The sequence below is a fragment of the Lissotriton helveticus genome, chromosome 2_1 (assembly GCF_964261635.1).
Source record: "Lissotriton helveticus chromosome 2_1, aLisHel1.1, whole genome shotgun sequence".
Taxonomy (NCBI): domain Eukaryota; kingdom Metazoa; phylum Chordata; class Amphibia; order Caudata; family Salamandridae; genus Lissotriton; species Lissotriton helveticus.
Window position 1 is genome coordinate 1,139,563,814 of NC_136059.1, and position 18,226 is coordinate 1,139,582,039.

Consider the following 18,226-nt stretch of genomic DNA (forward strand, 5'->3'; position numbering starts at 1 on the left):
TAGGTCTCAATATATGTGCTCCAGTGGATTTTGAGAAAGTAATGTTCAAAAAAAGATATATATCTGTAACAGCGCTCCGCTTCGCGTAACGGAGGTTTGCGAAGCTGATTGGTTCTCCGGCGTCTGTAAACATTCCAAACAGTCCGTAGCGCCCGCCATCTTGTCTCTCGGTAGGATCGAGAGACAAGAGGAGGCCAAAGCGAAGGGGCAAATGACCATAAGGGGGCATAGTAGATCCTCCTTGACCTCTTAGGTTTGATGTGGAGGTTTTAAAAGGGCCCCGCGAGGCAAAAAAAAAAATAATAATAATAATCGAACGGCTGAATGGATTTGCACGAAACTTTGCAAAATTGTAGGGACTGGTAGTCCGATGTGCCTTTGCTAGGTCTCAATATATGTGCTCCAGTGGATTTTGAGAAATTAACGTTCAAAAAAAGATATATATCTGTAACAGCGCTCCGCTTCGCGGAGATAAAATTATATCTGTATTACCTAGCTGTTGCTAACACCAGTTAGCGACGGCTAGTAGGAGATAGCGACCATCTTGGGCCCCACTTTGCATGTGAGTGATATTTATCACTAATGACATGCAAAGTGGGCATGCCAAGATGTTAGCGACTGGAAACAGTCGCTAACATCGCTATCTCCTATTATCAACTTTTGGAAATATTCGCGATAAGCGCGAATATCTCCAAAAGCTAGCACCTGCCCTGAGCAGTTCTAAGGCATGTTATCCAATGGGAGGTGGATAACATGGCTAAGAGCATTAGCTCGGTAATGCATGAATATCGCTGAGTTTTCAGCGATATTAATGCATTGCGGTCGTTTTTTATCGTATTTGCGATAAACCTTGATAATAGCAAGGTTTATCTGCGATAATTTCTGACGATGCTTAGCGGTAAAAAAATCGTTGCTAAGCATCGTTAGGGATAAATATCGCTTAACTTTGGTAATATGCCCCAACGTCTGTTAACGTTCGATTCGAAGGAAATCAGGAAGTGTTGAAAAACATTGTCTGCGCCATCTTGCCTTTTTTCAAATGCCACACTTTTGTCGTGCACGGCAGTCATTTTAGATGCCTTGACCAGACCCACTCTGTGCACGCTGTCGATCCTTAGCATGACTCCCCACCCTCGCAAGCATCTCCCCCAGGCAGTGGTCACCCCCGCTCTCTGTCTTATGCATGGGTAATAAACCACCCCCCATCTGCGCTGCTCTTCCCTGAGAATCACACCCTGTGCCCGCCCGACACCTCCCTTTCGCCCTATTCACTACCGCACCCTCTGACACTCCTTTTCCTCTGTGTCCGATTGTCCAGGCCGGTCCTAGGGTATCAGCTAGCCCTGCAGATGTAGTTTATGGCCCCAGCTGTAAAGAATCACCCCTCTTCAAAGGAGTTATAGTAGATCAAGGCCCACACTCGATGAGATCCGTCACAGCAGACGCGTTCCTATTATCTGAAAACCATCCTGTATTGTGATTGGGGAGGGGACCGAGCCTGAAGCGGAAGATTCCAGGGATGACTCTTTGTACATCAAAGTTTTTACAATTATGTGTCACATTAAAAATATATAGCACTCCAACAAAGTAGTAAGATTATAAAACTTTAATAACATAAATATATACAAGAAAACAAAAACAGTAATAACATATAAACATTTTTAGGGAAAAACAACGAAGTAGCGGTCGGCTGTGCGAATAGTCCCAACGCAGCACAACGTCCAGATTTCTGGCGTGGGGCGTCGCGGGGGGTGGGTCATCAGTAGCAAACTGTTGTGCGAATAGTTCCAAGGCAGCAGAACGATGGCACCAAGGTGATGTCCAGTAAGTTGCCGCACTGGTTTTGGTATCCTACAATGCTGCTCCGAATAACGGCGTGGGGCGCCCCGGGGGAGGCGGCGTGAACGGGCCTCTCCAGGTGGAGTGTCATCTGTTGTAGTGGGGCGCCCCTTTACCGTTTCAGTTGCCATTCCGTCCGTTTTTGGTCCACTGTGTCAAAAGCCGCAATTCAGCTGAGTTGCGCCCACTCTTGCGGTGCAGCGATAGGCGGCTGTCACAGGACTCTCAAAATGGCGGCAGGCTGTTTCCTTTTTGGGCCTGGTCCACTGAAATGGCCCTGGGACACCTTGGAAATCGGACGCTTGTCTGCTAGGTCTTGGACCCCATTCTCGAAAGCGTCCCCTCCGCCTTGAGGATTTATCAAAAGTTTTGGGGGCCCCCGACTCCTGTAGGCTTCTGGTGGGGAGCGGTTGCCATGATTGCTCGCGGAATGACCACGACGGAGCTACGAGATGGTGGTGCTCTCATGCTGAAGCCAGCTTCAGTCTGAAACATCCAGAAACAAGGTGGGGCTTTCATCGTTTGGGAAAAAAAAAAAGTTTTCATCCAATGAAAAGTGTTGTTTTTAGGTCATATGATCAAGCCTTCCATCATTAGGAAACCAAAAGTAAAATGAACCAATGAAAAGTTTTATAAACAAGTCACATGACCTGTTATGCGGCATAGGGTATAAAATGCGGAGAAAATACGTTGGCACGTGAGGCGGCGTCAGTAGCGGACCGATGTGCGAATAGGCCGAAGGCAATACAATGCGCCAAGATCCGGATGGCACCGAGGTGGTGTCCAGCAAGTTGCAGCACTGGTGTGGCCATCCTACAATGCTGAAAGTCGGCGTGGGGCGCCCCGTTGGCCTGTGAGTTTGCGTCAGTAGCGTACCGATGTGCGAATAGGCCGAAGGCTGCACAACGCGCCAAGATCCGGATGGCACCGAGGTGGTGTCTAGTAAGTTGCCGCACTGGTGTGGCCATCCTACAATGTTGAAAGTCGGCGTGGGGCGCCCCGTTGGCCTGTGAGATGGCGGCAGTAGCGGACCGATGTGCGAATGGGGCCAAAGGCAGCGCAACAATATTTTCGGAATAGAAGACACCACAAGGCGCTGAGATGCCAAGATCCGGATGGCACCGAGGTGGTGTCTAGCAAGTTGTGGCACTGGTGTGGCCATCCTACAATGGTAAAAGTAGGCGTGGGGCGCCCTGTTGGCCTGTGAAATGGTGTCAGTAGCGGACTGATGTGCGAATGGGGCCAAAGGCAGCGCAACAATATTTTCTGACTGACACCACAAGGCGCTGAGATGCCAAGATCCGGATGGCACCGAGGTGATGTCTAAGTTGCGGACCGATGTGCGAATGGGGTCAAAGGCAGCGCAACAATATTTTCTGTATGGAAGATACCACTAGGCGTTGAGATGCCAAGATCCGGATGGCACCGAGGTGATGTCTAGCAAGTTGCTGTACTGGTGTGGTCATCCTACAATGCTGAAAGTCGGCGTGGGGCGCCCCATTAGCCTGTGAGATGGCGTCAGTAGCGGACCGATGTGCGAATAGGCCGAAGGCAGCACAACGCGCCAAGATCCGGATGTCACCGTGGTGGTTTCATAGTTGAGAGGCACTTCATCTGCAGTGGGGCGCCGAGATCCGGATGGCACCGAGGTGATGTCTAGCAAGTTGCTGTACTGGTGTGGTCATCCTACAATGCTGAAAGTCGGCGTGGGGCGCCCCATAAGCCTGTGAGATGGCGTCAGTAGCGGACCGATGTGCGAATGGGGCCAAAGGCAGCGCAACAATATTTTCTGAAGAGAAGACACCAAAAGGCGCTGAGATTCCAAGATCCGGATGGCACCGAGGTGGTGTCTAGGAAGCTATGCAGTTGAGTTGTGTGCGCACTTGCGGCGAATAGGTCGAAGGCAGCATAACAATGTTTTCTGAATAGAAGACACCACAAGGCGTTGAGATTCGGTTACCACCGAGGTGATGTCTAGCAAGTTGCCGCACTGGTGTGGCCATCCTACAATACTGCTCCGAATAACGGCGTGGGGTGCCCGAAGGGGGGGGGAGGCGGCGTGAACGGGCCTTCCTAGGTGGAGGCTCGTCTGCTGTAGTGGGGCGCCCCTTTACCGTTTCAGTTGCCATTCAGCTGAGTTTCGGCTGCTCTTGATGCTACAGCGACAGGCGGCTGCAACAGGACTCTCAAAATGGCGGCCTGTTCTTTGGATTTGGGCCTGGTCCACTAAAATGGCCCTGGGACACCTTAGAACTCGGACGCTCGATTTTTTTTTTCCTTTCCTGTACATGCAAAAAAAGGTAAATGCCCGGTACGTTACACGCTTCATCTGCCACGATGAACTCTCCAGAGGAAGCGAAAAAAAATATAGTTATGGTAACTATACCATGCATCGTCATATGGAGAGGTGGCACCAATTAATTATAGTGCTGCATAAAAGAGAGATTTGGAGGAGAACCCTTGACCTGCTAGTACATTCATCAAAGAAGTGGCACTGACAGCATCAGAGGCAAGGGAAACGGTCCCAAATATTTAGAAGAACTTTGGAAAGATTAAAATGACATGTTTAGATTGTGGCAAATTAATTTCATGTGGACAGATGAGTGTTACTCTAATAAATACAGCATATGAACATCATCATAGTCGATGGTTGGTAGAGACATTTTGACTATATCCTGGACCTGCCCGTCCTCGCCCAAAATGGCGCCGGAATAAATGGGACTCGTAACTCCTTGTTGTGTACTGGTTGCAGAACCTTGAAATCACGAGATACGTATGCAGTTTTGAAGCACATGGCGGGCGGGGACGAGAATTGATTGAATATTTCGACATCCCTATTGATATTAAGTTCTGATGTGTTATTGATTACTGTACTATTGAAAGTTCGAATTAACGTCACCGATGGTACTTGCCCGCAAATGTATATCTAGATAATTTTATTGTAACTGGCCCTGTCGTATTTTAATTATAAAATGTACGTCCACCGATTCCGTAACTGTTAGACACCTTACTTCTTGCAACCTAATGGCCCGCCCGTTACGTTCCTCTACAGTGTAAATGTCTACTCATCATATACGATTACAGTTTGCTCCGTGGCCGGCCCACGTGGTTATAGGCTCGTATTTGTATAATGAAATTTTCACAATAAAGGTTTTTAAAAGAAAACATGGTAGTAGTATATACATTGGTAAAGTTTTTAATAATAGTCACTGTTTTAGAATCAGTAAAAGGCAAGTGAAATAAAGCAGACCAATTACATGAAGGGTAAAAGGTATAATTCGAAGGAACGCAGTAAAGATAAATGGTCAAGGGCTGTTGTGTTTTCTACTCCTGCAACATAAAGTGATCGATAAGAATCTCATATTCAGGCGTATCGGCGACTAAGACAGCAGGTCGACCCTCTTTTGCTCAACGGCTCCGTCATGGGACGAAGAAACGCTCTTTTTCTCGAAAAAAGAATATATTTTACTTGCAGGACAGTTGTAAATTTTCCGGGAAAGTACATTAGCCTGGAACATTATAACATATATTTAAGAAAAAATAATGTTCGGAAGTAATAAAAAGCGTAATTTTTAGGTCATATGACCAAGCCTTTCATCATTAGAATAAGAAAAGTAAAATGAACCAATGAAAAGTTTTATTAACAAGTCACATGACTTGTTATGCTTACGTTACGCGCTGCGCGCCCCGGATGACTTCCGGATGCGCTAACGCGGCGCGTCATATGACGCATTACGCGACAACGCAGGTCCAGAATATAGTCAAAATGTCTCCACCAACCAGCGGTTGGAACACAACCCCTTTCAGCAGGCTAAATAGTTCTGTTAAATGACAACAGAAGGGACAGGCAACAAGAACCATCAGTCAAAGAGGGGAGGGCTAGTTCTTCTCTACCGGGTTACATTGGGGCGCTACCGGAACTGATCGAATTGGTAGTCTACAGTGTTTCTGGATATTCAGACTGAAGCTGGGGTTAGCATGAGAGCAGCACCATTTCGTAGCTCCGTCGTGGCCATTCCGCAACCAATCATGGCAGCCGCTCTTTATCGTTATTTTGGGCGGGGTAGGTGGCGGAGCCAAGCTGTTTTGCAGCCATCATTGTGTGGAGTTCAGTTCATCTCACTAGTTTTGTATTTGTCATGAGGGGTTGTTCTTAATGTTTCTATTTTAGCGAGGTCAAAAAGAGATCCCATTAGTGGCCTACTGATTTTGCTCGATTCCTTTTCTTTTTTTTTTACACACGATTTTTCGTTATCTGCGAAGACTAAACAGAGTATTGCGACTCTGTGTTTGTTTGTAAATAGAGAATGAACCAAAGAGAACCAATTCTAAAACAGTAAATACTTGGATAACAATCAATCAAATGGAGAGAGAAGCAGGCACGACGTATTACAACGGGGGCAAAGGCCTGCGTTAACTACCCTTCACTATGTGCAAAGAGAGAGTACTCCTAATAGAAATGAGGGGGGGGGGCACCATTCAAAGCAGATCAGTGTGCATAAACACGAAAATGTTTTCACTTACCACGTACTTGACATTCGACAGCTTATGATATTTGCTATTAAAAAACCATTGAAATTCACTGAAAAAACCATAGGTTATAGACCATATATAGTTAGGAATTAGCATTTACAAAACCTTGAAAATTCACTGAAAAAACCATAGGTTATAGACCATATATAGTTAGGAATTAGCATTTAAAAAACCTTATTTTACTCACACAAAACCATTGAAATTCCATATATAGTTAGTTGCACTAACTATATATCGCGCACCCGCAATCCACTGCTGATCATGTCACATATTACATCATTCATGACATGGTCAGTGACATCACTGATGACATCACTGATGACATCTCAAATGACATCACTGATGAGATCACTGATGACATCATCCAGTGACTGTGTGTTTCTGTAAAGTTTAAATATGTTTTACATATTGAAGAATGAGTAGATGTATAAGTGTCTGGACGAAGGATTTAGTAGGTGCATGACTGAATGTATGAGTGAGTGATTAAATGTGTCTCACTGAGTGCATGGGTTAGTGACTAAACTGTCTTAATTTGTGCATCATTATGTCTGTTGTTCTGTAAACTGCTGCATGTGTTGATCAGTAGCTATATGATTAACTATATGGGTTATTGATTGATTGTCCAAGTATTTGTATGGGAGACTGAGTGTGTGTGTGGCTGGCTGGGAGGTGTGTGACTCTGTGCAGATCAATGTGTACTTGTATCAATGATTGTATAAGAAAGTAAGTATGTGTTAGTATATGTTTGAAAATGTAAGGTGCTCTATGTTTAACTGTATAGACAAGAAAATGGAAGTGTGATTGATTCTTTACAGGACTGACTAGGTGTGTGAGTAACTCCATGGATGAGTGGCAGAGTCTGAGTGTCTGTATAGGTGTATGAGTGCATATGATAGTGTTGTAAAGATGAGTGATTGTATGTATGAATGATTGTATGGGTGAATGAGTGAATGTGTGTGTAGACGTAGGAATCAGTGAGTACGTATGTAGTAACTAGTATTGGTGTGTCAATGGTTTCAAAAATTATACTCTGTATTTAACACTGGGTGTAACAGAGGTTATATTAAAGTGTGAGGAGATGCATTGTATTGTCACATTAATGATATCATCATTGATGTGACCATTGATGTCAAAAGAGATATCATCAGTGATGTCATTTGAGATGTCATCAGTGATGTCATCAGTGATGTCACTGACCATGTCATGAATGATGTAATATGTGACATGATCAGCAGTGGATTGCGGGTGCGCGATATATAGTTAGTGCAACTAACTATATATGGAATTTCAATGGTTTTGTGTGAGTAAAATAAGGTTTTTTAAATGCTAATTCCTAACTATATATGGTCTATAACCTATGGTTTTTTCAGTGAATATTATATATATGTAGTTATTAAAATGAAGTGTTTTTAGTTAACGCCATATAGGGTATCAAGGGGTCGCACCAGGGACCCCTGTCTTGCCCCTTGTGACCCTAGGAACTGCATTTGCGACACCTGGCCTTAGAGGTAGCAAAATCAATGCCAGGGACATAGGGGCAGCTCAGCCTCATGGACATTGTTGGTGCTCTAATCTCCTTTTTTGTCAATTTTTTTATCACACTAATAGTGAATATTAATAACTTATTCACTATGAGTGTCATAAAAGATGGAGTACAATTAGGTGGACTTTAACCCTCTTTGGCAGCAGAGAAAAGTAAAAATGTTTTAAAATGTATGTTGTGTGAATGCGTGATGGTGAGAGTGTTTGTGTAAGGGAGAATGTGTAGATGTGTGATTGTGTATCTTTGTGTAAGCATGTGATGTCACTTGTGCTACCCCATGCCTTTTGGTGAATTGACATTCATACTAAAGACCCTTCTGTACACATTGCCTGCAGCTGCTGCTGCGTCATCATTATAGGTTTGACTTTGGGTTGTCAAGATCCCATATCAAAGGTAGCTCAGCTAAAGACTAACACTAAACTACAAAGGTCAGCAGGTCATGTGGTAAGCAGTTGTTACTTGACACTGTAGCTAACTTGTCAGAAATGGGAAAACATTTTAGTTTTGCTCACTAACAAAATTAACTCCGTTGAGTGAAGAGGGTCATCAGGCGCTCATATAGATTTACAAAAACGGATACAGCACTAGTTATTACAGAAATCCCGCAGTGCACCCAAAAGGGGAAAATCCACCCTAATTCCCCAAGATTCAATCAAAGATTGAGCAAACAATTCACAGTTTCTGAAGCACACACATATTATAACAAAAGTAGTACAATAATATAAAAGAACAAGAAAGTAGTAGATTGGGCATTGTTTCTTCTTTAATTTAACAGGGTCTTCCACTCCCTTAAGCCAATGCGTTCCGTCGTTTGTGGGTTTGAACCCTACGACTTCCTCAGGGCTGGAAGTAATACAAATACCGAAGTTGTAATGTACAGTATATTATACAATGTTTTCGAAACACATTGCATTAATGGAGTGGAAGACCCTGTTAAATTAAAGAAGAAACAACACCCATTCTACTACTTTCTTGTTCTTTTATATTATTGTACTACTTTTGTTATAATATGCGTGTGCTTCAGAAATTGTGAATAGCTTGCTCACTAACAAAGTCCAGTTACTTACTAAGAAAAAGTAAAGAAAGTCTATTTGATACTGGAAGTACACACAGAATATACAGGTAAAAGGTATGTAATGCATACTACAAGGAAGTGTTTGTGCTCCCACCTTATCTCTGGCCCACATGGTCAGGGAAGGAAGATGTTAATAGCAGGTTCCATTAAGTCTTCCTAGATACTCTGTTGAGTTCAAGAACCCCCACAGAAGGCTCCTTACTCACACACTGCTCACCGGTGGCATCGGTAGGCTTACATTGCTGTTTGTATTACAACTACTTAGTGTATGAGGCAAGCTTGCACTGCTGTTATGTTTACTGTTTTTGTTCTCTGAGAGAAAGCACACCTGTTTTTTGTGTTATTGAAATGTACACTGCTCTTGACTTTGCTGTGCTTCTACTGAATGTGTAGTTGTGTGTGTATTCATGTGTGCGTTTGTGTGTGTCTTGTTAATGTGTATAGTGTAAGTGTGTGTGTGAGAGGAAAATCCATCTTTTATTCAAGCAAGGACCAGCATAAACAAATATGAAAACCTTCGTTTTTTGGTTCATTTTAACCTGTATTTTCGCAACAACAACAGTGATCAGAGAAGTGCGCAATTACATTTAATCGGTTAATTGTGTTTTGTGAAAAGCAGACGATCAACAACAACTCCACAATATTCGAGCACCAAGTTCTGCAACTAGTACGAGAAATGCTAGTACGAGAAATGCTCGAGGTAGTAGCTATCAGAGGTGCGCTTAAGGGTTCACATAAAATATGCCGTCTCAGCAACCCGTATTTACATGGATAAATCAGGCATTCCTGCTATTTCGGCTCCGGACAAACCATAGCACAGATTGACGGAGCAACTGTTTCCTCAGGACAGAAATGCCCACGCTGCATTTGAAAGTGATTTTGTGTTTTATCCCAGGAAGGGGAGCGTCGCCCCCATTATGGTGAACACTCCTTTGTTTCGCAGCCACCAGCATGGCACCAGCTGCCTCTCGGTGCAAAAAGAAACAAGCGACCTTGGATGCGCCTGTGTGGCCCGCTGGAAATTAGTCTGCAATTACACATTTCTCACTAAAAAAAGCAAACAAGGCAACTGGCAGGGTCCCGCGGGGAGCATGACATCACCGCAGATTTTTAGGGATAATCATTTAACTGGATTAGCCCCAAAGTGCTGTGTCTAAAATCAGCATCCCTGTCTCTTTATGTACTCCAGATGAAACACATTAGCAGAAATATGGTAGGGGACATTCACAATGCGCCGTTCTACCCCATCAGCATTTTTCGCAAATCTGCAATTAGTCTAAAGGGCCTTGGTAAATTAGGCCTCTTGACGAATGGAGCACCTAGACAGGCCTCAGATTTATTGGATCTCGCTGTCCTGCTGTCCGGGGTCTGTCGGCTGGATCCCGGAGAAGGGACGGAGCCTGCGAAGACAACAATAATGCCAGTCTGCCCTGAACCGCTCGGTGGATTTATGGAGGGGAAAACGCAGCTCGGAGCTGCTGACTGATCGCTCTGAAGGTTGTGCCCAGCGTTGCTGTCAGTGCGCGAGGCGCAGCTTCTTTGATAATTCGTGAATGGTTGTTTCAGGTAGCCCTTCTCAGGACTTCGTTAGGAGTTGCCCTTTTCTTCGCGTGGGGACACTGCGTGAGAAGGATATCACCTCACCAAACAGAATTCACCAAAAGTTGTTACACTCGCAATGGATACAGTGCTTAATTTGTAAAAAAAAAAATTAAGGGGCAGATTTGCAAGCCCCTTGCGCCACTTATGCGTCACTTTTCCCATTTTAAAAGTGACGCAAAAGTGGCGCAAGGGGCTTGTAAATCTGCCCTAAGTGCCAAGGCTCTCATCTGGCCACTGCAGCTTGCACCACCCATTGCTTTTGCTATGCTGCCAATGACAGTATCAACACAGCTACTAACCATTGCACTCCTACAAGTGTGACAATTCAGACTATTTGAGGTCCCAAGGCTGTAAGGATGGTGTGGGCGGCAGGTAATATTAATTTTCGAATGGATAATGAATTAATAGTTACCTGTTGTTGTGATCATTTCCAGACAGCGCCACCTTGTGGCAGACTGTCCCAAGCACCGGTGTTGACAAGTAAGTCCCAGTGCGCTCACCGGAAACCACCGGCTCAAATGAAGCACTCATTGGGAAATAACAATCAGATCCGCGAATACCAAGTACTTTCCTGCATGCCATTCCCTCTCTAAGCCCAATAAAGTGTCCTTTTCAAGTGAAATTTTCACCAGCTCTGAGCCGATGGTAACTGCCAGCAAGGGCGGTGCTGAATGTAAGAGGCAGAGAGTGGGCTCAATAGATCTGAGCAATGAATGGGGGAGCACCCGCTGTGGTATGGTGCAGGATGGCGGCGAACAGCTTCTGGGCCGTGCCTGTGCCATCCGCCATTGATCATGATTTCGCTGGGTTTGGTGAACCCGGAGCTAGGGCCAGATTTACTAACATTTTGTGTTGTGGTGGCACCACTTTTTTGGTGCAGCCTGATGAAAAATGCTAGTAGATTTGTACAAATCCTATGCAAGGGGGGATTTGTGCTGGCTTGCCTGGCTTTGTAAAGAAATGGAAAGGAATTCAGCAGCTTGCGCTGCTTTGCCTTACATTTAGTTCTGGGATGCGTTACATGAGTGGAGCATGGGCGTTCCCGTGCATCCACCCATGGATTTCATGCAATCCCAGATTTGCAAAGGTTTATACTCCTGGGATTGCGTGAAGTCACTATGCCTCCCAGAGGATGGCGTAACAATGAGAAAATTAATTTTTTTCTCCTCAGTATTTCCTCTTTCTATGTGTGCTGCACACTACAGCATGTGGAAAGAGGAAAGTACCTTGACTGATTGTTTTTGTGGAGGAAGGTGCCCCTTTCTGCACAAAAACAATTTTCCTTGTGACCGTGGTGCATGAGTGACTGCATTAGTGGAAGTGAACCATCTCTATGAGAGAGCAGAAGCGTGCCATGTCTTAGTAGATATACCTCGTTTCTGCTCTAGCCCTTTCACACAACAAAGAAGGTGGCTTTGCTGCACTGTGTTGCGTGAAAGGTAAGTAAATATGGCCCCTAGTGTTTCTGGACCTAAGATTACTGGGCCCGGAACCTGTTCCCTTGGTAATTGATGGTGCTGAAATATCAGGCCACTTGGAAATGGCCGGAGCGATAGTCTCTTCCTCAGGGACACCACTTCACCCAACTTGTACAGGTGGGGAATGACTTATCTGTCCCTGGGTCTGAAAATATGAGCAAGTGGTGAAATGAGGGTAGGAAAGAGGTTTTTTTTTAATACCCAGAAATGAAAAGAAGTAACATTGGAGGAGAAAGTGTGGTGCCCAGCAGTAATCTCCGTCATCGATACAGAAGAGTAGCCATTTTGTTATGATGACTGGATCGGAAACTCATGGGGATTTGTTGGTCTAAAGTGCAACAGGGGTACATTTGTAGCTGCCTCTGGTGAGAGAGTGGTTGGACAATGATCTTAAATGTATGTTGAAGCAAAAGAAAAAACACAATCCAAAACTACTGCATGTGCCTATGAGTTAAGAAACTGCTGCTAGATAGACTCTGCAGGAGTTAAGCTCTGTCAAAAGTGTTCAAGTATTTCATTTGACGAAGAATATTGGAATAATATTATTTGTGCAGTGATCGGAAATTCCGAGTTGTAAGATAAACTTTAATGTTATGCCTCATTGAACACTCTTAAATTCAGAATACTAGGTAATTATCACAACTGATAAATACCGGACCCCTGGGTATTAATATTTAACAAGAGTCGTAACACTCTAATATTGCAACATTCTAAGAATCAGGGCCTGTGGGTCTTATCTCATGTGCAGGGAGGTTGTTTCCAGCACAAACCACCAGCCATACCCTTCATATCCACTGGCGTTCATGGCAATTTCCTGTATTGTTTTGGTGTCCTGTTATTTATCAAAATATGATGTAAAGGATACAGTTCTAATTGAAAGAATGCTGCTACCAGAATGAGGAAAATGCCTGTTACAAAGACTTAGAAAGATTCAATAAAAACTGGCAAACAAGTGCTACAATTAATATGGATTGAGGGAAGTAACTTCAAAAAGCTAAAATGAGTGCCACAATTAAAACATGCAACAAAGATAAAACAAATTGGCTAAACTAAGAGGTATGTCTTTAATGTACCAACACATGTAGAACCAGACATTCACAAATGATTCTTGCATGTGTTTCATACACAAATGCTGTTCCGCACATTAAAGTCTGCCATATTGGCTTTGCCAATTTCAGAAAAATGATTGATTTCTGTGTAGAACTAGATGTACAACACTGCATCTCCATTCGCCATCTAAGACGAACGGAGATGCAGTGTTGTACATCTCGTTCCGAGACATTAAATCGCATTGATTGAAGACACCTGGGCAGGGTTAGTGTTCCCTGGACCTGGGGGCGTAGGACCACACGCAGGCAGACTGACACAGGCCCTGTGTGTTTGGAGTTGACAGCGCTTTTGCTTACTGCCAGTGGCATTTTACCACGAAGGAAATAAATCAGATAGTCATCACATTCCTTGACTGGATCACAGACCACTCAGTGGACAGCATTACCCGTTATGGTAATAAGTCGGACAACTATTGTCCTGAGGAGACCATGAGAATTTTGTAGGGGTCGAAACGTCAACATAGTGTCACTTGATTGTTGATCAAGGACACTTCCACATGTTTGAAATGTCATATGCACGTGTTTATGTTTGTAAATACTTACAACCAGTAAACCTTTTTGGATTTTTGTATCATTTTTGTCGAATTTGTATTTGTTCACAAACCTGAGTACTGTCTTCTGCATTTATGTTAACATTTTTATTATTATTTGCATATCTATTGGAAAATTAATACAAAAACATCCACAGAAACCTTTTGTCAGCTAGTTTTTGCAGTATCATTATGTTCTGTATGAAATACTACCAAAGTGAGTAGGTACCACTTGGTGTTTCTTGAAACACATTAAATGGTGGCTTCCCCAAACAGATGTAAGAGGTTTGCCGAGTGTTTTGAAAAGAGTCCCACATGTGTACATTATATTAATTTTGATCCTGGAGCCCATGGATATAGAGGGGGTGTCCTTGTTAGAATATACACACTATCAACTCTAGCAACAATGTCAATAGTCTTTGAAAAGCCCTCAGGCTCAAAACCAATTGTCAATAGCCAGACTAGGTTGATGGTCTGCATTTCAGTTCACTGTTTTCACCTACCCCCATGTAGCTATAATTTCAACATTCTCTGAATAGCAATGAACACTACTATGGAATTATGTTTAACTATACCAGTTCACTCTACCTGGCCTATTAAAACTCTAAATATCTCTTCACCAATTGGTCCACAATTACGACGTCAGATATGAAGCTGAAAATAAGTCCAGAGACTGTAGTGTAGTTCCTATATTCCCAATAGGCTCTGCGCATTGGAATAATATTTCCTATAGATTAGACGTAGGACTGAGGTCGACTAGGTCTCTATCGAATATACTAAACTTAATAGTGAGTGCCATCTAGCTCAGAGGTCACTAGAAACTTTCTCGAATTCGCAAGAAGGGATTCGTTTCTGACAACCGCATAAACATGACAACTTTGTTTCCCAAGAATAAGAAATATATCTCTGAATCGCGAAACAAGAGATAAGTATTTCACTCAGTCAATCGTGCATGCTTCGTTTCAACTGAGGTGCAGAGAAATAGAGAGACTGGTGTTTTCAATAAAAAGGTTTTATTGAACAGTCTTCTTTCTCATGCAAGAAAAGTGAACTGCTACAATCGTAATGCAGACTGCAAAGTATAATGCGTACAGCGAGAACAATATTATAAAATAATACAGTAAGATCATTGTATGGTTTCTAAACCATATATATAAATACAAACATAAAGAACAATGGCTAAAAATGCTCAACTGGTGCTTCTAAAATACGCCTACCCCAATGTACCTAACCTAAGTCTAGTACATGGGAAGAAGTAAGTATTGTGTAGCATAGGTCTAGTTTTCTTTGCCAAGAATCTATCCAAGATTCCTCTAGGTTCTTATCAGCTCCATACTTTAGTTTAGAATGAAGTAAGTCTTTTTATCTCAGTCTAGGGACTCGATTTCCCAACACCCCGCAAGGGGAGCTTGGAAACACTGGAGCTGGATTCTCGCTGAGAGAAATGCAGGCTCTCAATCAGTGCGTCAGCTGGTGGGTCGGCTTCCATCGGCACTTGCTGTAGCGAGCTGTGTCGGGCAAGTAGATAATCGAACTGCTCCGAACCACCGTGTCTTGCAAGAGCAAGTGAAGGCATATTTATACCTTGAAGATGTCTAGTTTGATGTAAAGTCTGGCAAAATAACGTCAGGAAAGAACCCCTAGGGAATAGTAGGTCTTTGTAACGTACATGAGTTCTTGAACAAATCAAATTCAAGCAAGGGAAGGTCCCTGACTCCTTAAGCCGATTTTCCAAGAAATCGTCGTGACGTTTGGTACGGGTGGAAGTAGCCATGCATGTATTTGGTCTGCATGGGCTATGTCTAAATAAGGGATTGATTTCTATTCCTATTCTGTGGAATGTGAATTGTACCTATATAAGGGCATGAATCGGGAAAATTCACTCGGAGCCTAAAACGCCACACAACAAGACTTCAGCTCAACATTTATTTATTTTATTTTAAACTCTCCTAACTGCCGTACTGCAAGATATGCAGAATTATGCAAAAAGTTATTCTGCTTTTCTCGCTCTTTCTTAGTGTAAAAATGTTCCCTCACATCCAAATTGGATGCAAGGATGTATCTTGCATTAAGTAATAGATGTAAATGCAACAGATTGCGAATAGCAAGCTGCTTACTTCAGTTTTATGGCTACAACATGGCTCAATTGGCACCGACCATGATCATATTCCACAAAAAGTATTGGTTGGGATAAAGCAGTATATCAAATAGTTTTTTTCTCTCTACAAATCCATTTCCCCACAGTTGGAAAATGTCCCTGTCTGAAGGGTCAGCCTGAAGAACTGGGTTTTAGAACCCAGCGGCGCCAGGGGCACGCCCAAAGTCTTCGGGTACACCTGTCTTGGTATACAGAGACACGGAATACTTCTGGATGGCGTCAAAGATCAAATTTATTAGCTGCAGCTAGTAACAGTACTCCCAGCAATACAACACGGTGTACAACTCAGGAAACTGCTCAACTTTCGTAGAGCAAGACATCTCTTTTTATCTACATTTTGCTCATTATAAATGCACACCCACTGCGACAAATACTGACGAATGAAATACATTTTCCCACGCATTATCACATCATAAACGCTCGATTTACATTGTACCAACCCACAAGTTAATTATTAGGAATATCCCAAATTCAGTTTGTACAAGCCGGACAAACCCATAATTGAAAGCACTATCCATGTAATGAAAAGTCATAAGAAAAGGAAACAGTTCAGATGCTGAATAGGATAAGATATGTACAAGAGCACTAAAGTTAACGATATCCTGAACATTGATTGGCAATCTCAGACAACTATCAGCCAGGGAAATTGGCTTTGCAAAGGGTCAGTTTCAGGTGACGGGGTCAGCGTCCTACAGTTCACTCACAAGTCAGAAAAGGCCTAGTTAATGCGTACATGAACAACGAAGCCCATGCAACTTGTTCGTTCGGTTACCTCCATAGGCCTACGTGAGGGAAACACAAAATGGCGTCACAAACAACTCAAACAAAATGGAGTCCGGTTCGAGAATCACAGAACCTCAGCCCTCCTTTTGCCATTACGTAGGCAATAACCTAAACTCACGTCAATCTGAATCCAGGTCTATATCTATTCTCATCAGGTCATCAAGGTGTTGCTGTAGCATCATCTTATTATCCTTCACTTCTCTCGGGACAGGTCTTCTCACACAGATTGTAGCACAAAGACTACAAATGGCGGGACCACACTGGATGCACAAACAACACGAGAAAAGGATAGCTAAAGCCATACCAAGGAACATCAGAATCTTCCATCCCCATTTAGACAACAGTCCCCAAATCCATCCAGTCAATGACCAGTTCCCTTCGTCTACATGTATAGACTCAGCGGACTTATATAACTTCATGATGGCTTGGTACACTGTCGGGGCATTATCTGGTATGAAAACACAGCAACTAGACCCGATCAATTTACATACCCCACCTCTGTCTGCTAATATGATATCTAAAACCATACGGTTTTGTAACGTCATAAGACGATCCGCCTGAAGCTCAGCTGTAATATTGCTAAGAGCACCTGCAGTTTCATTTATAGTGGCCTCAACCACTCTCGTAAGCTGTCGAATATTCCTACTATTAGCCATAGGACCCCAAAAGGGCACAAAACCCTTGAAGAAGTCTCCAGCTTCTTGTGCGACAGTATCTTTCGCATCGATAACACCTCTACCATATCTTGTCTTATGGTAATTGAAAACAGCAGTGTATGTAGGGGGAAGCAAAAATGCCACATAACATGTACCTGAAAAATCAGGTGGCAACCATGTGTAGGCTCTATCGTGACAAACAAAATATGTGCCTTTAGCTGGCACAAACGATGGAGAACTCTGGGATGCATAGACATAGGTGTGAACACACACACTCTTACCATGCTGAGCTCTCGGATTCTGACCATTACCTTGCAGACAAAGATGACCTCGGTGGGGTACAATACAAATAGGCGGAGACCTTTTTAGTCTCTCCTTCTCTGTCAGACTAATGCTATATCCAGTCTTGTTCCAACACACAGTATATGCTCGTACTTCATCCTTTGGGATAGCATTATACGCATCGATATCTCTGATCATATCTACTATTCCCTGTATCAAGGCATTGTTACTCGCATTATCTTTGACGGAACGTAAAGGAGATGCTTCATTCGCATAAATAAACATTGCTTGGAGTGCCCATACTGACCCATTAGGCGAAAAAGGCAAAACCAAATATGGGTTTCCCTTATCTGTCGTATGAGGCATAAGACCACATACCCAGCAGTTTGTTGTATTTACTACTAGCGGATGCTGATGCAACAACTGTATAAATGAATTGTTAACAAATTCTGATCTTCGTGTCTACTCATGTTCAGGCAAAGTGTGAAACTCATACAAAGGAACAGTAGGAAAAGAAAGAGTAGGTTGGGACGTAGGTACAGGCGTCTGTTGTGTAACATAGACAATCCAACCCACACAAGCCAATGTAATATTCAAAAGCATCAAGAAACACAATATTAAAAAACATTTGCTACGAA